Genomic DNA, 21047 nt, shown 5'->3' on the forward strand with positions numbered 1-21047 from the left:
ATGCTTTTCCAGTCGTTCCCCTTGCCGATTCTGGATGTGAGTGATGTTGTTATGCATTCGTCTCTGGATAGTAGTGCGATGAAAAAACTTTGTGTTTCTTTCACCCTCCTTAAGCCATCTAACTCTTGATTTTTGTTTCCAAAGTATTTCTTCTTGCTTTGCTCTTTCTAATATTTGTGTCTGAAGGTGTTTTTCCTGCTCTGAGATTTTTTCAGGTCTTCCTTCCATGATGATCCTCTACTGTAGTCTTTTCATTTCTTGATCTAGAGCATTTTGTGCTTGGAAGATATTGCCAAAGGTAAGTTGATTCCATTGTTTGATGTTATTCTTGATATTTTTGAGTTTTTGTTGGAACTGATACATTTTTGAGCTGTCCGGGGGTTTGAAACTTTTTCAAACCCTATTTATCAGGTTGTTGATGTCTGGATGCATCATCTAGAAAGCTTCAAAGTGGAAAGGCCTCAGTGTAGTGTTTCCTGGACTTTGCCATTGGAGTGTTATTGGCCAGTGATCTGAGCCTGTGAGAGGTAGGATCAAAGCCGAGAAGTCCCCTCCAAGATGGATTGCATTGTCAAAGAGCAAGAATCTATCCAATCTAGAGGCAATTTGATGTGCACCTGCTCGTTTGTTATTCCAAGTGTAGATTCCATTGTTGAATGGCATATCGATGAGCCAGTTGTTTTGGATGAAATTTTTTAAATGAATGCTTTCATTATCCAGTTTGGTCCTGCCCCCTCTTTTTTCTTCCAGCTTTGTAATCATATTAAAATCTCCTCCTGTAATCCAGAGTGGATGAGTTCTGTCAGAGTTGATCAAAGATAAAGTATTCAATATGTTTATCTTATTCATTTCCTCCTGGGGGAAGTAGACATTGGTTAGGTGATCATGCACATTTGTCCCTGTAATATGGAAGGTGGCTTGTATGAAATGCTTATTCGCATGAATGTTATTAAGCGTGATAGCTCGTTCATCCCATACTATTGCTAGGCCTCCTAAGGCTCCTGAGGCATCCACTGCCACTGCTTTATTATCTGGCCTTGCTTTTTCAAGGGTTTGATCCAGTGTTGTAGAGTTACATTTGGTTTCTTGCATGAATAAAACTTGGGTTTTCTCTTGTTGAATCATGTTTTTTATCAATCTGTGTTTCCTCAGGCTGTTGAGCCCTCTAATATTCCATGAAGTGAACTTCATGATGTATTGTTGGGTAGGGGATTGTAATACTTTGTAAGCTTGGAATATCTTCCCGATTCCACCAACATTTCCCCGATGTGGATGGTTCTTTAAAGATTTGTTTTCCTACCTCTTTTTTTATTGTCTTAAGGAATGTTTTTGCCATCCCATTGACTCCTCGGCTAGATGCCTAGGGTTATTTGCTGTTGTGCTCTTGAGAGGATGACTTCTAAGTTTTCCAGCTGTCTTTCTGGGATCTTGTCATATTCTTTTGTCTTGCAAGCTTGTTCTAATCCAAGTATGTCCAGATCTCCAATGTCTATGCTTTCAGGCTCCTCTTCCATGTGCTGGGCTTCACTTCTTTCCTCTGCTTTTTCTGTTACAGTCGTGGTTTCTGGCTGCATGCTGTCGACATCCATGCCCTGAGTATTCCATTTCGGGATCATACTGGGTGAGGCAGAGGTGAGATCTATGGATTGCTTAGACTTCTGGGCCTTCTTCGAGCCCGAGGGAGTGAATTGTGGAGTCATCTTGGGCATTTCCTCAGAGTGATTAGGGTTCTCAGAGTTATTTAGCTCCGGCTGGGCTAGGGTCTCAAAGCTATTGCTGGTGGATGGCATGGAAGAATTGGCGACATGTTTTTTAGGGATTGAAAAGGGTTTTTTGTGGTTACTTTTGCGGTTGCTTACTTTGGTAAATCCATCTGAATCAGGTTTATCTGGAGAGGAAGAGGTCGAGGTTTTCAGATTTGAAGGGCAGTCACAAAATAGATGGCCAAGGGCATGACATTTTCTGCATTAAAATGGAACATGCTCATAATCTATTGACTGAATCCATTCAAAATCATCATGATATAGACTTACCACATCCGGGAGAGCTTTGCTGAGATGCATATAAACGCAGATTCGGGCATAGGAGGTATATCGTCTGAGTTTTGTCTCCTTCGCAATTTTGATGAATTCCCCTAGACCATTTCCAATATCTTGTAGTGAGTTGTCATCCTAGTACTCCAAAGGAAGGGAATAGAGGTGGATCCAAACTGGTGCCCAGCTTAAATATTCTTTGTCTGGATTGAATATTTCAATCTAGTCTCTCAGATACAACCAATTGTATTAAAAAAGTATGGTCCTCCATCAAGGACTCTGTTTCGATCTTCTATGCAATTGAAAATTGCTGTAAAGAAGCCCTTAGGCCCCAACTGCAGGGTAATGTGCCCTTTCGGTTTCCACTTGGTTGTGATCCATCCATGCAAAGCTTTCTCTGTAGGCCAGAAGCCTATAAATTTTTCGATCAAGGTGTGATCCTTCATGTACTAGATTTTAGTGTTGATCTGGTGACTTGGGAGCTCAATCTTAGGTATTTTAGTTGCTACTAGCTTACAGGTTTCCAATGTCACTTTGGAAGCCGCATTTCTGTCAGTATCATCTATTAGTATATCAGGTCCTATTCCCACATCTTCCTGATATCCTCTGTGTGCATTTGAATGTTTTCAACATCATTGGGGGGAGGCGCCGTAGCCTCCTCCTGGGGGATGTCCATTGCTTGCGCATTGTTCCTTATTTTTATTGTTTGTCGTATTACTAGAGAACGATGACAGAGTGCTGTGGTATGTGTAGATTTGCCATTGCAGGTTTGACCTAAACCCTAAACCACCATGTTCACCAGTCTCAGTTCCCGGCTCTCCCTTCCTATTATTAATATTATAAACCCTAGGGCTTCTTAATATTATAAATTCGGGGACTAATAAACCCAAGGGATTATTCATATTATAAAATTAAGGGATTAATGAACCCAACAAATTAAGATTATAAACATGATGGATTATGAACCCAGGGGATTGTAAATCCAATGGAATAATATTAAACCCAAGGGATTATAAATCCAATGGAATAATATTAAACCCAAGGGATTAATATTATAAACTAAGGAATTAATAAATTCAAGGGGTTAATATTATAAATCCAAGAGAATAATATTATAATCTCTTGGAATTAATATTATAAACTAAAGGGATTAATAAATCCAAGGGATTCCTAATATTATTAATATTAAGGGATTAATAAAACTAAGCGATGAATATTAAACCCAATGGAAGGGAATAATAAACCCAAGGGATTATTAAACAACACAAACCCAAGGGATTAACATTATAAACCTAAAGGATTAATGAAACTAAAGTATTATTAATATTATAAGCCTAAGGAATTACTAAACCAAAGGGAATAATATTATAAACCCGAAAGGATTATAAACCCTAGGGGAGAATATATTAAACCCTAATTTTGTAAGGTCACAATGCAATGCTAAACAAATTAAAATACAATGTAACATTGCCACAATGATTGTCAAATAGCTTGTCACATTGAGACAATATTTGTGACAATGTGACAATGTTTATTGCAATGAAACATTGGATACGTTTTTGTATCATTCCAGTGACACAATATTAAACCCTAAACATAACCCTAACATTATAAATCCCAATATAATAAACATTAATTTTAATATATTAAACCCTAATATTAATATTATAAACCACGCGATTAATATTGATAACCCTAGCCATCCAGTATCATTCTCCATGGTCAACCATGGCCATCCACTATGGTTCACTATGGGTCACTTATAGATAAATACAACAGAGGGATTAATATACCCAATGAATTTATAATATTATAAACCCAAGTGATTAATTTTATAGACCCAAGTGATTAATAAACCCAAGGGATTATTAATATTATAAAACCAAGGGATTAGTAATTAGAATGGATTAACATTATAAACTAAAATAATTAATAAACCCAAGGGGTTTATATTATAAACCCTAGGGGTTAATATTATAAACATAAGGGGTTAATAAACCAAAGGGATTCTTAATATTATAAGCCCAAGAGATTATTGATATTATTAACCCATGTGCTTAATATTATAAACCTGAAGGAATTATAAACCTGTTGTAGTGGCTACAACCACCCTCTAAAATTTTGCCTTAGCTTCATTTTGGAGCCTCTTTACCAACCATCCTAGCAGCATGTCTTGCACTGTCAAGTACAAAGGCTTCATTGGTTTTTCAGCAGCTTGTCGACCTAGCATGTTAGTTTCCTTCACTCCCCTCATAGGCTGCCATTTCATACTTGGAATAGTTGCTTGCTGGGACACTCCCCCAGAAAATTACGCAATTTTGGAGGGGAACCAACCTTCCCTCTAGAAATTGCGCAAATCAGGCAGGCAGTCTGCTAGGCTCCAAAATTGTACAAATAATCAGACAAGCTTCCTTGCAAAAATTGCGCAGTTTGGCTAGTACTGTAGCTTAGCCTAGAAATTGTGCAATTCTGGGCAGCAATCACCTGCTTCTCCCAGAATTTGTGCAATCCCTCTATGACACCTAGCCTAAATACTCCCAGAAATTATGTAATTCTTGGCAGCAATCACCTACTCCTTCCAAAAATTGTGCAATCCCTCTAGGATAGCCAGCCCAAATCCTCTCAGAAATTGCACAAATCCCTCTCTCAATCAAGCAGCCTATTGCATGTGCCTTCATGTTGACAAGTTCCCTCCGAGACCGAGAAAAACTGATTTGCATGCATGGGCTGCTCTTCCCAAAATAGCAAAAGGCAGCATGAAAAAGGCATCCCTATATCTAGGGATCTATTTTTAGCAGTTAGAGGTTACATGGAAAGCTCAATTTAGAAAATTCTCACCAAGTGTCACCTTTTCCTAGACTTGTGGCATGCGCATCATAACCTCGATCTTATCGAACTCATGAACTGGATGTTACGGAGCTCATTCCTCACATCGATATTACACATATGACATCCCACATTACATCTAGGAGTCTTTGGCACCTTCAACTTAGTTGTTTTAGGGTAAGTCTTCTTTTCATGTCTTGCACTGCATTTCTATCGTTTCTTGTGTTTTGCTTTGTGTGAGCATTGTTTGCTTGATTTCAATGAGCATTTGTTGTCATTTCAATGTATTTTAGCTTGTAGAAGCATCGTTTCAGTTTTCATTCGCATCTCACTACTGTCATATGCATGACATTGTTTTGCACTGACAGTCATCGTTGTGGTGACTCACTTCACACACATACATGATTTCCCATTTTCTGAATCTTGCACTTACTGTTTGCATGTATGATCATTCACTCTTGTTTCCATTCAATATCCCCATGCATTCAAAATTATCATGTTTTTAGTCGCCCATCGGTAAGTCTGGGATGCCTTAGCCCAGATCTTGCCTTGCTCGGCTAACATTGCGCATTTCTGGAAGTGAATGCTCTGCCTTCCCTCCAGGAATTGCACAATTCTAGCCTAGCACTGATCTCCAGGATTGCATTGCGAAATTCTGGGCGGAAATGCCTTGCTAGCCCCAGAAACTTCCAATGCAGTTTGCTGGTTTACATGTCACTGCTAACTGAAATTGTGTAGTTTTAATCCTCAACAAGCCAAGCTGGACTATGCATTGCACAGTTCCAATAGTTAGTCAGCCTCTCAATAGCTCGGACTATGCCTTGCGTAGTTTTGGTAGTCAGTCTCCCAGCCTCCCGGTGAAAATTACACAATCTTCAAAGACAGTCACACAGGTATGTCGCATGTTAGTCCTCCAATTTTTTTTGGTTTTCGACTAACAGAGTTCTTGTCATGAGTGTTTCTAGGTCTCCAGGTATCATAGGTGTTTGTTTGCTTCTCAGCAGCACAGGTACAATGGCTTCCAGGATAGTAGAGTCAATGACACCATTCAAAGCACAACTGGGGATGCATTCGATCAAGTGTCTATGAACTTGCCTATCTATCAAGAAATCAAGTTGTTCATGGACAAGGATATCAAGATGAAATGGAAACGTCATCATAGCGAGCAGCACCATCAGTAGCCGCAGAAGGTAGCACACATGCATGTGAAAAATGCAAGAGGAGGGTTGTTGACAATGCAGAGGCAGAACAAAGTTTCAAGCTCAAGCAGATCCACCTGTGATGAAAGCAACTTTGGAGATTGAGGTTATGAGGCGATGACATGACAAGAGGATTGTGTGAAGCCAGAGAGAGAAATAGAGAAGGACTTGCAGGTGCTGAATGTAGGAATTTACAGGGTAAGTTCCTCAGAAAGAACACCAAAAGGACACCGCTCACAACCAGATCACAGATCAATACACCAGTATTTTTGACGTGGTTAAAACCCTCAAAGAGGGAAATAGTCCACAGCCTGCGCCAACGTGGCTACTACAGGCAATTTATTAATCAAAGAATGAAAATTTACATAAGCTTCTCTCATGCACGGATTACCCGAACAATGACCCTCCATGCGCTTTAAATAGAACTCATGGACCAATCGGGTGTCAAGCCATGGATCAAGTGTCGGTAATACCGAGGAGAGAGTGAACCGTCGGATCACTACATATCGTGACCGTCGGATTGTAAGTTACAAAATGTACAACGGTAAAGAAACACACTTTACCTAACTCTATACTAGACCAAGTTGAACTTAACTATTTCCTATGTGTCGGAATATCCTAACATCCCCCCTTAAGAACAACTTGGGATAGGATTGAAGGATTTACAAATATGACACAATAGGAGAAGGAAGGAGGCACTAGAGCCTATCCCCCCTTAGTGACAACTTCCTGAACTCCAAGCATATATCGAAGTTTAGTGAACTTCGCCTCTGTGAGAGCCTTTGTGAAGATGTCTGCAACCTGATCATCTGTTGAACAATATTGCACTTCAAGAACATGGTCATGAATGAGCTTTCTGATGAAGTGCATGTGTAGTTCAATGTGTTTGCTACGCTGATGCTGGACTGGATCTTTGCATAGCTGAATGGCACTTTGATTATCACACCAAAGTGTGGTTGGATGCTGCTGCTCAAAGCCAAACTCTGATAGGATCTGACGAAGCCACAAGGCTTCCTTACTAGCTTCCACGGCACCACGATACTCTGCTTCTGCTGACAAAAGAGAAATGGCAGCTTGTTTCTTACAAGCCCATGTAATAGGTCCTGAACCAAGAGTGAAGACATAACCGGCAGTAGACTTCCGATCATCAGGGTCACCAGCCCAATCAAAATCAGTGAAACCAACTAATAGAGGAGTTGCTTTGGCACTGTAATGAATCCCAAACTGTACTGTACCTCGAACATAACGAAGTATTCTTTTAGCTGCTTTCCAATGACTTTCACGGGGGTTTTGCATAAAACGAGCAACAAGGCCAATAGCAAAGGAAAGTTCAGGACGAGTATGGGTTAAATACAAGAGTTTTCCTACAAGTTGACGGTATAAGGTAGCATCAACTTCAGGAGAAGTACAAGAGACTGAAAGTTTGACTCCAGACTAAAAGGGAGAAGGGGCTGGCTTACAGTCTTCCATGTGAAAATGACGAAGAATATCACAAGCATACTTGGACTGGGAAAGGGAAATACCCTCCTTGGATTGCAAGACTTGAAGACCGAGAAAATAGTGTAAGTGTCTTAAGTCTGTCATTTCAATTTTCTTTTTAAGGCTGGACTTCACATGGTTTATAAGGTTGGGATCACTACCAGTAAGAATAAGATCATCAACATAAAGAACAAGGATGATAAGAGAGTTACCCACTTTCTTGGTGTAGACAGTATTGTCAGAATAACACCTAGAAAAGCCAGATTCTAAAAGAAAGCTATCCATTTTGGCATACCAAGCCCGAGGAGCTTGCTTGAGACCATAAAGAGATTTCTTAAGTCGACATACAAGGCTGGAGTCTGTTTGGATGAAGCCAATGGGTTGTTCCATATAGATTTCTTCGTGCAAGTCCCCATGCAAGAAGGCAGATTTAACATCCATCTGATGGACTTCCCATTTTAAAGAGGCAGCAAGGGAAAGAACCAGACGGATAGAGTTCATTTTGGCAACAGGGGAGAAGGTTTCAGTGTAGTCAATGCCTTCAACCTGTGAAAAGCCCTTAGCAACAAAACGAGCTTTATGTTTATCTACTTTCCCATCTGGTCCATACTTGGTTCTGTAAACCCATTTACATCTAACAAGTTTGCGTCCCTTTGGTAGAGGAACAAGATCCCATGTATCATTTGCCAACAATGAAAAATTAGAAATTAGTCAGTTAAATCATGAGAAATTAGTCAGTTACGACTACCTCTCATGGAAATGGTCATACGTTTGACTTACTTAACGCAGTTGAATCCCAAAAATGATATCTAATATAATGCACTGCATAAATCCCCCATACTTAAATTCAAAACGAGTCAAGGGATCTCTACTTGAATGGTTCATGAGGCACAATACTTGCTAAGGTTTTGCAAATGGGGTAGCAAGCTAAGTGGGCTTGATTGTGGGAAAAACTCCACAGTTAAGCGCGCTTGAGCCAGAGGAGTTCTGGGATGGGTGACCTCCTGGGAAGTCCTGGTTACCAGGTGCAAGCCCCGGAAGTGATGATTGATGCTATGTGATTCGTTCTCCACATTTCACTAGTTTCAATCCCACTTCTTCACCCCTGTGAGCATCACCCGATGCAATGAGTGCTAAGTGAACTATTCAAAAATCATGAGAAATTAGTCAGTTACGACTACCTCTCATGGAAATGGTCATACGTTTGAATGACTTACTTAACGCAGTTGAATCCCAAAAATGATATCTAATATAATGCACTGCGTAAATCCCCCATACTTAAATTCAAAAAGAGTCAAGGGATCTCTACTTGAATGGTTCATGAGGCACAATACTTGCTAAGGTTTTGCAAATGGGGTAGCAAGCTAAGTGGGCTTGATTGTGGGAAAAACTCCACAGTTAAGCGCGCTTGAGCCAGAGGAGTTCTGGGATGGGTGACCTCCTGGGAAGTCCTGGTTACCGGGTGCAAGCCCCGGAAGTGATGATTGATGCTATGTGATTCGTTCTCCACATTTCACTAGTTTCAATCCCACTTCTTCACCCCTGTGAGCATCACCCGATGCAATGAGTGCTAAGTGAACTATTCAAAAATCATGAGAAATTAGTCAGTTACGACTACCTCTCATGGAAATGGTCATACGTTTGAATGACTTACTTAACGCAGTTGAATCCCAAAAATGATATCTAATATAATGCACTGCGTAAATCCCCCATACTTAAATTCAAAAAGAGTCAAGGGATCTCTACTTGAATGGTTCATGAGGCACAATACTTGCTAAGGTTTTGCAAATGGGGTAGCAAGCTAAGTGGGCTTGATTGTGGGAAAAACTCCACAGTTAAGCGCGCTTGAGCCAGAGGAGTTCTGGGATGGGTGACCTCCTGGGAAGTCCTGGTTACCGGGTGCAAGCCCCGGAAGTGATGATTGATGCTATGTGATTCGTTCTCCACATTTCACTAGTTTCAATCCCACTTCTTCACCCCTGTGAGCATCACCCGATGCAATGAGTGCTAAGTGAACTATTCAAAAATCATGAGAAATTAGTCAGTTACGACTACCTCTCATGGAAATGGTCATACGTTTGAATGACTTACTTAACGCAGTTGAATCCCAAAAATGATATCTAATATAATGCACTGCGTAAATCCCCCATACTTAAATTCAAAAAGAGTCAAGGGATCTCTACTTGAATGGTTCATGAGGCACAATACTTGCTAAGGTTTTGCAAATGGGGTAGCAAGCTAAGTGGGCTTGATTGTGGGAAAAACTCCACAGTTAAGCGCGCTTGAGCCAGAGGAGTTCTGGGATGGGTGACCTCCTGGGAAGTCCTGGTTACCGGGTGCAAGCCCCGGAAGTGATGATTGATGCTATGTGATTCGTTCTCCACATTTCACTAGTTTCAATCCCACTTCTTCACCCCTGTGAGCATCACCAGATGCAATGAGTGCTAAGTGAACTATTCAAAAATCATGAGAAATTAGTCAGTTACGACTACCTCTCATGGAAATGGTCATACGTTTGAATGACTTACTTAACGCAGTTGAATCCCAAAAATGATATCTAAAACAATGAATGATATTCTTCATTCATAGCTGCTTCCCAATGTGGATGGCCTGAAGCTTCTACAAAAGTGTCAGGATCATGATTTACTGGAGCTTGAGCCAGTAAAGAAGAGGCTCTTTCAAACTGAGAACGTGTACGTCGTTGATCTGTAGGATCACCGGCAAGATCACTTGCTGCATCCCGAGTAGCACGGACCCATCTTGGAAGTTGAGGATCCTGAGAAGGTGGGGGAGGATTGTCATCCTCACTTTCATCATCTGAAGAAGAAATGTTTTCAAAAGTAGAAGAGATAGGAAGAGGTGGCACATCCGCCGGACTAGGTTCGCAGGCCGATTTATTTTCATCAAATTTTACATCTCTTCTAATGATAACATTTTTTGACTTAAATGGAATAAGTCTATAACCTTTTACATCTCCAGAATATCCAACAAAAGTACATTTCTCACTCTTAGGTTCTAAAGCTTTATGCTTTTCATCTGGAATATGGGCCCATGCTTCACTTCCAAAAACACGAAAGTGACTTACATCTGGTTTAATAGAACTCCAAGCTTCTTCTGGAGTGATATTCTTTAGAACCTTTGTAGGAGTGCGATTGATTATATAATTTGCACAATTAATTGCTTTGGCCCAAAAACTAAGACTGAGTCCTTTAGATTGCAGCATACAATTAGCCATTTCCTTTAAGGTGCGATTTTTCCTTTCAGCTACACCATTTTGTTGTGGAGTGTATGGAACAGTATGTTGCATTTGAATTCCATTTTCGGTGCAAAAGTTGATGAATGTGTTTTTAACATATTCTCCACCATTATCAGTTCTTAGCTTAAGAATTTGATGTCTAGATTGTTTTTCAACAAAGGCTTTGAAGGCCAAAAATGTGTTAAATACTTCGCTCTTGAGTTTTAAGAAGTATACCCAAGTGCGTCTGGAGAAATCATCAATGAAAGTTAAGAAATACTTGCAGCCAGAGAATGAAGCAACAGGAAGTGGACCACATAAATCACTGTGCACAAGCTGTAAAGGGGCTGAGGCGTGCCAAGAGGCACGTTTTTCAAAACTGTCCCGATGATGTTTTCCGAGTACACATCCGGAACAAACACCATCTCTGCAAGATACCATAGGAAGACCTGTCACCATATTTTCTTTACATAGATGCTGAAGGGAGCGATAGTTTAAGTGACCAAATCGCTCATGCCAAAGTTTTCTCACTTCATCATTATGAGCAACAAATACTGAGGGAAGATTTGATGACCCAAAGTTGTGAAACTTATACAACCTTTTGGAATCATCAGCAATACCAATAGCTAGAATCTGTTTAGGATCTCTCATATCCTTGATTACAACATCATGAGGTGAAAATTCAACAATTTTACCTTCACCTGAATGAGTTATTTGATATACAGATAGAAGGTTGCAGGATAAGGTTGGAACACATAATACATCATTAAACTGACCATTGTCTAAATGAACAGTTCCAGTCCCTACAACATTAAGAGATCTATCATCACCAACATATATATTTTTGGTGTTACAATCATTTAAAGAAGAAAACATGGCTTGGTTTTTGGCCATGTGATAAGAGGCTCCAGAATCAATGAGCCACTCATGAGAATGAGAAGAAGAAGATACAATTAATGCATAACCAGACTGAGATGATTGACAGCGACATGCAAAAAGTGCCATTCCTTAAGATGAAGTTGAAGTTGAAGTTGAAGAATGCTCCACATGGATGTTATGTTTCTTCATTGCGGCTTCCAAGGCTTCCATCTTCTTAAAGCATTTAGATTCTAAGTGGCCATCTCGATTACAAAAGTTTCAATGTCTATCAGTCTTCTTCCATTTGTTTTTATTGGTCTTATCATTTTGCTGAAATGATCTTTCATTTTGAGGCTGAGATTGCTTAGGACCCTTGTTTGGTTTAGGACCATTCTTTTTAGGATATGACTTCTTAGGATTCTTTGAATTTGGTTGCTGCTGGGCAGCTAACGCTTTCTTGGAAGAGTTTCCAAGATTAAGAAGACCAAGGTGTAAGATTTTTTTTTGTTCTCTTATTAAAGAATCACAAAAAGAGTCAAAGGAAGGGGCCTTGTAGTCTTTTCCTTGATAAATGAAAGCTTCCCTTGTAGAATGGAAGGTGGAAACAAATACAGAGTAGGCTGGTCCCAACTTAGTAAGGATGGAATAAATAAGGTTACTATCTTCTTTCTTAACCTTAACACCTTCCAAGAGATATCTAAGGGTCTTGAATTTGGACAAGAAATCTTCAATGCAAGAAAATTTATTAGGATCCAATGTAAGCAACTCATTTTCAAGTTGATGGGCTCTAATTTCATTTTTAATCCCAAAAACTTTAGTGATTTGTTCCAATGCTTCATGAGAAGTTTCAAGTTCTGCAATATGGAATCTAAGATCAGGAGAAATAGACATCCCTATCAAACCACGTGCTTGATCTTGTCTATTTTCCCATTTTGTAGCCTTGTCTTCATCTTTTGGTTTCTTCTCTTGGCCTGTGGCTATTCTGTAGAGACCTTTACTTCTAAGTAAATCTTCCATGTAGGATATCCATTGGAAGTAGCTAGTGCTGTCAAGAATGAATTGGCATGGACTTTCCATTTTTTTTAAAAACTGAAGCTGAAGATGCTGAAAGTAAGTGTTCCAATGGATAGATCTCGAAAAATTAGGCTGTTTTAAAAAAAAACGGCTCTGAAAAAGGCTTCCGGATGAAGAAGTTATGGCTTTTTGAAAAAAATTTGTTGAAGTTGCCGGCAAAGTGCGCGAATGTGCGGGAATGAAATAATCCTCCCCCACAAAATGGAGACTTGAACCCAAGACCTCTACTCTCTTAAAATAGCTTTGAACCAATTGATCTATACCAAATATTTGAGAGAGAGAGAGAGAGAGAGAGGGGGGGGGGGGGGGCTTAGTTTGCGTGCTTGCCTTGAGAAAGCTCTTTTTCCCTACAAAACACAAAACACAAAACCCAACACGGACATGCAAAGAAAACGAACCTTATGGCTCGAAGTTAGATTTAGCCAAAAAACTAGATATTTTCAAAAATGAACCTTGCGGCTCAAAGTTAGCTTTAGCCGAAAAACTAAATATTTTTCTTAATGTTTTTGATTTTCCAAGATCACACTAAGGTGCAGGGAAAAGAGCATACGCATGAGAAAAATCCTTCCTTTCTGTTTCTAATTTGCCTAGATCGCACAAAGTCGCAGGGCAAAGAGCATACGCAGAAATGAAAGGTATAGATCCGGTTAAAAAAAAGCTAAGTAAATCGAAACCGAAATAAGCAGAGAGAAAATAACAGTAAACTGCAAATAAAGACTGTATACCTCCAGATCTTAAAAATGACGCAGCTAGGGCTACCGGAAACCTTTTCGCGTGAAACGAAAGGGTTTCCTCACTGGAACAGATGCTCCGAACACAACAGAGCAGTTCTCTCGGCCTGAAAGCAGTGAGAAACAGCAGATCTAGGAAACGGCAGTCGGATGCAGTTCTATCGGCTTCAGATTTGGATCACCAACGGACGCGGCCCTCAAATAGCTCTGATACCATGTAGGAATTTACAGGGTAAGTTCCTCAGAAAGAACACCAAAAGGACACCGCTCACAACCAAATCACAGATCAATACACCAATATTTTTGACGTGGTTAAAACCCTCAAAGAGGGAAACAGTCCACGGCCTGCGCCAACATGGCTACTACAGGCAATTTATTAATCAAAGAATGAAACTTTACATAAGCTTCTCTCATGCACGGATTACCCGAACAATGACCCTCCATGCACTTTAAATAGAACTCATGGACCAATCGGGTGTCAAGCCACGGATCAAGTGTCGGTAATACCGAGGAGAGAGTGAACCGTCGGATCACTACATATCGTGACCGTCAGATTGTAAGTTATAAAATGTACAACGGTAAAGAAACACACTTTACCTAACTCTATACTAGACCAAGTTGAACTTAACTATTTCCTATGTGTCGGAATATCCTAACAATGAAGCAGCATCTCAAAGAATAACATGAGTTGCACCGACAAGAGAAGAAGTTGCAGTGGGAACAGGTACAATAGGAGGTGCAACATACATAGACTGATGAAACTATGCCCACACAGGTTATGGACCCATCCATTAGCTAGCATGGAGCAAATAGGGTGAGCAGTGTTGTCGATCACATGCAAGGGTATTCAGTAGCATGGATGTCATTATGTGCATGCATGTGATCCTACCCATTTGGCACACTCACTGAGGCAAAGAGCAAAAGAAATTTCGACTGGAGATGAACATGTATTTCGAAAAGTTGATGCACATGGTCACTAACACACACTTGGAGATCAACACAGACACTATGCATCAATATGTTGTTGGTTCAACTGCACTCAAGAACGATGATGCACACGTTATCAGACGAGTTGGACACAAGATCCATATCAGTGTACCTGGATGCAATGAAGACAAGAGTTCGCTTTCAACAGGATGTCACCATTGAGCGCACATACAGCATCATGGATGACCAAGCTTGGCATCATTTTTCCATTGTCCATCAGAGCAAGGATGTCAAAGAGTTAGTCTTACCACAAATTTCCAAGTGTTAGTGATGTCTTGCATGGTTTACTCAAGCCTATTTCATCTCACATGGGTACATGTGTAGATTGCATGTAACATCTTGTCAAGTGGAAGTTCAAGTGTTAATAGTTGAATGTAACAATCATAGAGTAGTCGAAGAGTCATGAGGGTAGATGAACAATCAACAAGGGGAATGTTTGTTGTGTGTGGAGCATGATTGTTCAGAGGTCCTTGTTTCAGCCGGATGTACACCCCAGGAAGTTTGTACACCCCTCCACGTGGGAGGGTGCGGGGGGGACTTGTCCCCCCCGCGGGGCCAGCGGTCCCCCAACGGGGGCTCGGGGGCAGCGCCCCCGAAGCTAAAAACAAATGTAAATTTGCCTTGTAAAAGTATAGTAATTTCTAGTCAATCTGGGCCGTTCATTAGGCAGATGATCTGACAGTAGAACTTATTTTTAGTTTAGGGTTTTTTGCCCTAGAAGGCAACCCCTCTCTTTGTATGAGGGCATTGTATTGGAGGCTGATATATAGATGTGTATTCTGTGAGCGAGAAATAGAGAGGTGAGACTATGAGAGAAAACAAAGGATATTACAGCGGATTTGCTGTAGGTTGTGTCTCTTCATTTTTGCTGGATAATAGAAAGGAAGGACTGGCTGTTCGGGGTGGACGTAGCCCAAACTCGGTGAACCACTTATATCTATGTCTCTCTTCTTTTGTGCGTTTTTTTTGTGTTTATATTTCTGCAATATTTTATGTGTTCCATTGCTCCGTAATATATAATTTTCTAACAACTGGTATTAGAGCCGAAGGTCTATTTGGCTGATAAACTCGCAGGAAAGAAGGGTTCCTGGTTCGAGTGGGAGCAATGGCCGAAGATGGTAAGTTTAGGGTCGAGAAATTTAATGGCCAAAACTTCTCGCTGTGGAAGATGCAGATGGAAGATTATCTGTATCAGAAAGATCTATACCTACCATTGGGCGGAAAAACAAAGCTGCTGATGGGTATGAAAGATGAAGAATGGAACCTTCTCGATAGAAAGGCACTCGAAACAATACGGTTGTGCCTTGCTGCGTCAGTCGCCTTCAACATTTTGAAGGAAACCATGACAGAGGGTTTGATGCAGACGTTGTCGAAACTATATGAAAAACCCTCGGCCTCAAACAAGGTATTTCTTATGAAACAATTATTTAATATGAATATGTGGGAAGGTGGATCTGTTGCAAACCATTTAAATGATTTTAATACAGTTACAAGTCAATCTGTAGGGGTAAACTTTGATGATGAAGTTAGAGCTCTGTTATTCTTGTGCTCATTACTAGAAAGTTGGAATGGTTTGGTAATGGCCATTAGTAACTCCATTTTTGGATCTAGTACCTTAAAGTTTGATGATGTTGTCGGTGCTATCCTTAGCGAGGAAATGTGACGGAAAAGCTCCGGTGAGACATCGGGAAATGCTTTGAGTGCAGAGTCTAGAGGAAGAAAAATGGAAAGAGGAAAGAGCTCAGGATATCGCAGTAAATCAAGGAAAGGTAGATCCAAGTCCAGATCGGGGATAGTGTGCTGGAAATGTGGAAAGAAAGGACACCTAAAGAAAGACTGTAGATCTCGGAAGGGAAAAGAAGGAGATGCACAGCAAGAAAACAATCACGAAGCAAATGTGATAGGTGAGGTGTTACAAGATGCTTTGATTCTTTCTTTCGAAAATATTACTGATTCCTGGGTGGTAGATTCAGGGGCCTCATTCCATGCCACACCTAATAAGAAATACTTTCATGACTATGTTCAAGGAGATTTTGGAAAAGTTCGTTTGGGTGATGATAAACTCTGTAAAATTGTTGGAATGGGTAAGGTTCTTGTAAAACAACAGAATGGAAACCAATGGCTACTAAAGGAGGTAAGGCATGTTCCAGATCTAAAGAAAAATCTGATTTCAACAGGGCAGTTAGGCGGTGAAGGTTGTGTGACAAATTTCACAGACAAAGCTTGGAAGGTCACCAAAGGAGCCCTGGTAATAGCAAAAGGCGAAAAGGTTGGTACATTGTATTTATGCAATGGTATTTCTAACTCTGTTAATGCTTTAACTTCCAAAGGAGCAGATGCAACATTATGGCATCATAGGCTCGGACACATGAGTGAAAAGGGGATCAAGATTCTTCACTCAAGGAATTTGTTGCTAGGTTTGAAGAATGTTGATTTGGATTTCTGTGAGAATTGCATTTATGGAAAAGAGAAGAGTCAGATTTCTCAGAGTTGGGAAAGAAAAGAAGAATGAAAAATTATAGCTTGTGCATATAGATGTATGGGGACCTGCTCAGGTATCATCTCTCGGTGACTCTCGTTATTATGTTACTTTTATTGATGATGCAACTAGAAAAACTTGGATTTATTGTATTAAGAATAAACGTGATGTATTTGATACTTTTAAGAAATGGAAAGCTTTGGTTGAGATTGAGACAGGAAAGAAATTGAAGTGTCTTAGATCAAACAATGGAGGTGAATATTGCAGCAAAGAGTTTGATAGGTACTGTTCAGAGCATGGAATTCACAGAGAGAAGACAGTTCCAAGAACACCACAAGAAAATGGTGTGTCAGAAAGGATGAACAGAACAATCATGGAGCATGCAAGATGCATGAGATTGCATGCAGGATTGCCTTTACAGTTTTGGGCAGATGCTGTAGATACTGTTGTTTATCTAATAAACAGAGGGCCTTCAAGTTCCTTGGATGGTGGTGTTCCAGAGGAAGCATGGACAGGTAAAAAGGTAAACTACTCCTTTTTAAAGCCTTTTGGTTGTGAGGCCTTTGTCCATATTGATAAAGAAAATAGAAAAAAGCTTGAGGCAAAGTCAAATAAATGTACCTTTATTGGATATGGTGTTAATGGTTTTGGTTATCGCTTATATGATTATGAAAATCACAAAATCATTAGGAGCAGAGATGTAATATTCAATGAAAAGGTCTTGTATAAGAATCAGTTGCAGGAAAAGAAGAAAGAAAACGAAAACAAGGAATACGCAGTTCTTGATGAAATCACTGAAAAAGTAAAGGTGCCTGAAAATAATAATAATCAACAACCACAACAATAGCAACCACCACAGCAATAGAAGGCACCCCAAACACCTGAAAGTGGTGTTAGAAGATCTACCAGGATAAGTAGACCCCCTGAACAATATTCTCCTTCATTATATTATTTATTGTTGACTGATTCCGGTGAACCCGAATGTTATGAAGAAGCAATGCAGGTTGAAAGCAGGAAGAAGTGGGAGGTAGCCATGGAAGAAGAGATGGACTCCTTAATGCATAACCAAACTTGGGATTTAGTCAGGTTGCCTGCAAGAAAAACTACATTGAAGAATAAATGGGTTTACAGGCTGAAGGAAGAAGATGGAGGAAAACAAAGGTACAAAGCTAGACTTGTGGTGAAGGGGTTTGCACAGAATAAAGGTATTGATTTTGATGAAATATTTTCTCCAGTTGTTAAAATGACTTCAATCAGAACTATTTTAAGTCTTGTAGCAGCTGAAGATTTGAATCTTGAGCAGTTAGATGTAAAGACAGCCTTTATCCATGGGGATTTGGAGGAAGAGATATATATGCAGCAGCCACAAGGATATGAGGTGAAAGGGAAGGAGAAACTAGTGTGCAGGTTGAAGAAGAGCTTGTATGGATTAAAACAGGCTCCAAGGCAGTGGCATCTAAAATTTGACAAGTTTATGTCTGAACAAGGTTATACTAGATGTCACTCTAATCATTGTGTTTATCTGAAAAAGCAAAATGATGGTAGCTCTATTATATTGTTATTGTATGTGGATGACATGCTTGTTGCAGGATCTAACATGCAGGAAATAAATGTACTCAAAAGAAAATTGGCAAATGCATTTGCAATGAAGGATTTGGGAGCTGCAAAACAAATCCTTGGTATGAGAATCACTAGAGACAGGAAAATTCGTAAATTAACATTGTCTCAGAATGAGTACATACAAAAGGTGTTGAAAATATTTAACATGCACAATGCAAAACCAGTTAGTACACCTTTTGCTAGCCATTTCAAACTTAGCAAGGAAATGTGCCCAAAGACCCAAGAAGACATGGATTATATGTCTAAAGTTCCATATGCATCAGCAGTTGGAATCTTAATGTATGCAATGGTCTGCACAAGGCCTGATATTGCACATGCAGTGGGAGTTGTAAGCAGGTACATGAACAATTCAGGAAAGGAACATTGGATGGCAGTGAAATGGATTCTCAGATATTTGAAAGGTACCACAAATCAAGCATTATGCTTTGGTGGTGCAAACATTTCTCTACAGGGATATGTTGATGCGGATATGGCAGGTGATAGAGATAATAGGAGGAGCACTACAGGATATGTATTTACTGTTGGAGGAACAACTGTCAGTTTGATTTCAAAAATCCAAAGTGTTGTTGCACTTTCAACAACAGAAGCAGAGTATGTTGCTGCTACAGATGCTAGTAAAGAAATGATTTGGTTACAAAGGTTTATGGGTGAATTGGGTAAGGAGCATGATATGGGCATGTTATACAGTGATAGCCAAAGTGCCATTCATCTTGCAAAGAACTCAGCATTTCATTCTAGGACTAAACACATACATCTCAAGTACCATTTCATACGATCAGTGTTGGAAGATGGAGAGTTGAAGCTGGAAAAGATACACACTAGCCAGAATCCTGCAGATATGCTAACAAAAGTTGTAACCAGGGAGAAACTGAGAATATGCTCAGTTTCAATTGGTCTTCAAGGATGGTGATGAAGATGAGAAATAGCCAGGTCCAAAGAGGAGTCATTGTCCAGCAAATGAAGAAACGGTGGAGTTTCTACAATCATTCTCCAAGTGGGAGATTGTTGTGTGTGGAGCATGATTTTTCAGAGGTCTTTGTTTCAGCCGGATATATACCCTAGGAAGTTTGTACCCCCTCCACGCGGGGGGGTGCGGGGGGACTTGTCCCCCCCGCGGGGCCAGCGGTTCCCCGGCGAGGGCTCGGGGGCAGTGCCCCCGAAGCTAAAAACAAATGTAAATTTGCCTTGTAAAAGTATAGTAATTTCTAGTCAATCTGGGTCGTTCATTAGGTAGATGATCTGACGGTAGAACTTATGTTTAGTTTAGGGTTTTTTGCCCTAGAAGGCAACCCCTCTCTTTGAATGAGGGCATTGTATTGGAGGTTGATATATAGATGTGTATTCTGTGAGCGAGAAACAGAGAGGTGAGACTGTGAGAGAAAACAAAGGATATTACAGCGGATTTGTTGTAGGTTGTGTCTCTTCATTTTTGCTAGATAATAGAAAGGAAGGACTGGCTGTTCGGGGTGGACGTAGCCCAAAATGGGTGAACCATGTATATCTGTGTCTCTCTTGTTTTGTGCATTTTTTCTGTGTTTATATTTCTGCAATATTTTATGTGTTCCATTGCTCCGTAATATATAATTTTCTAATAATGTTAAGGGCCACCCGGACCCCACCCTTTTCTATATATAGCACCTCATAACTCATTGTATAGGCTTTTGGTGAGCCAAGCTTCTGATAGGAGTATCTTATAGAAATCTTGGAGAGTATTGTAACGAGCCTTGGCTTCTCCATAGTGCAGAGTTAGTACATCTCATTGGAGGAGCAGGCGACAGCGATTGTAACGTTCTGCTACCAGGACTAGTGGTTGGTCATGGTTGTATTATATGCTTATAACTTTCAATTTTAATATAACAAATCCAACACGTTTCATGCATATGTTGTTATTTTACTTCAACTATTTTGGTTACTCTAATGATATATGTATTTGTTTTCTTGTGCATTCATGTATGGACTCTTTCTATATAAGTATGTATGAATCTTACTGAGATGTGTTGTTGGTTTAACTATCACTCTAGATTGCTAGTTTAATTTCTTTCCAGTTTGTGATGCATCCTCGCTCGTGTGTCCCCTTCCAAGCTGTGTGATTCCACAGGTTTCCAAGGGGCACACTCACCTCACTTTCCATGTGTTAGAACCGTTCATGCACCTTCCTTGGCTTGTTGCACATGTCACACCCTTGCAACGAACAAAGACATCTTACTTGCCTCTGCACGCAACTGCGGTCAAGGCGATACCATACGACCCACTATTGGGACTCCTACACCAAATGGTCTGAGGTCTAGTTGAGACTTCTTATTGGGGAGATCCCTTGACATGTTGGCGGGTCCAGCACCGTCAACATTTTGGCGCTAGAAGGAGGGCCAGATGACAAGCTGAGTCCTCACAATCTATTTTGAATCTTTGCATATCTATCATGACTAACTACAAAGTTTCTCTTCCGAAGTGTATGTCTTATGGAAACAACTTCGAAATCTTGGAAGAGATCTAGGATAACTTGTCACATAAAACATACGATGGTGG

The sequence above is a fragment of the Pinus tabuliformis genome, chromosome 9 (assembly GCF_031772625.1).
Source record: "Pinus tabuliformis cultivar Carrire ecotype Pingquan chromosome 9, CPIR1, whole genome shotgun sequence".
NCBI classification, from domain to species: Eukaryota; Viridiplantae; Streptophyta; class Pinopsida; order Pinales; family Pinaceae; genus Pinus; species Pinus tabuliformis.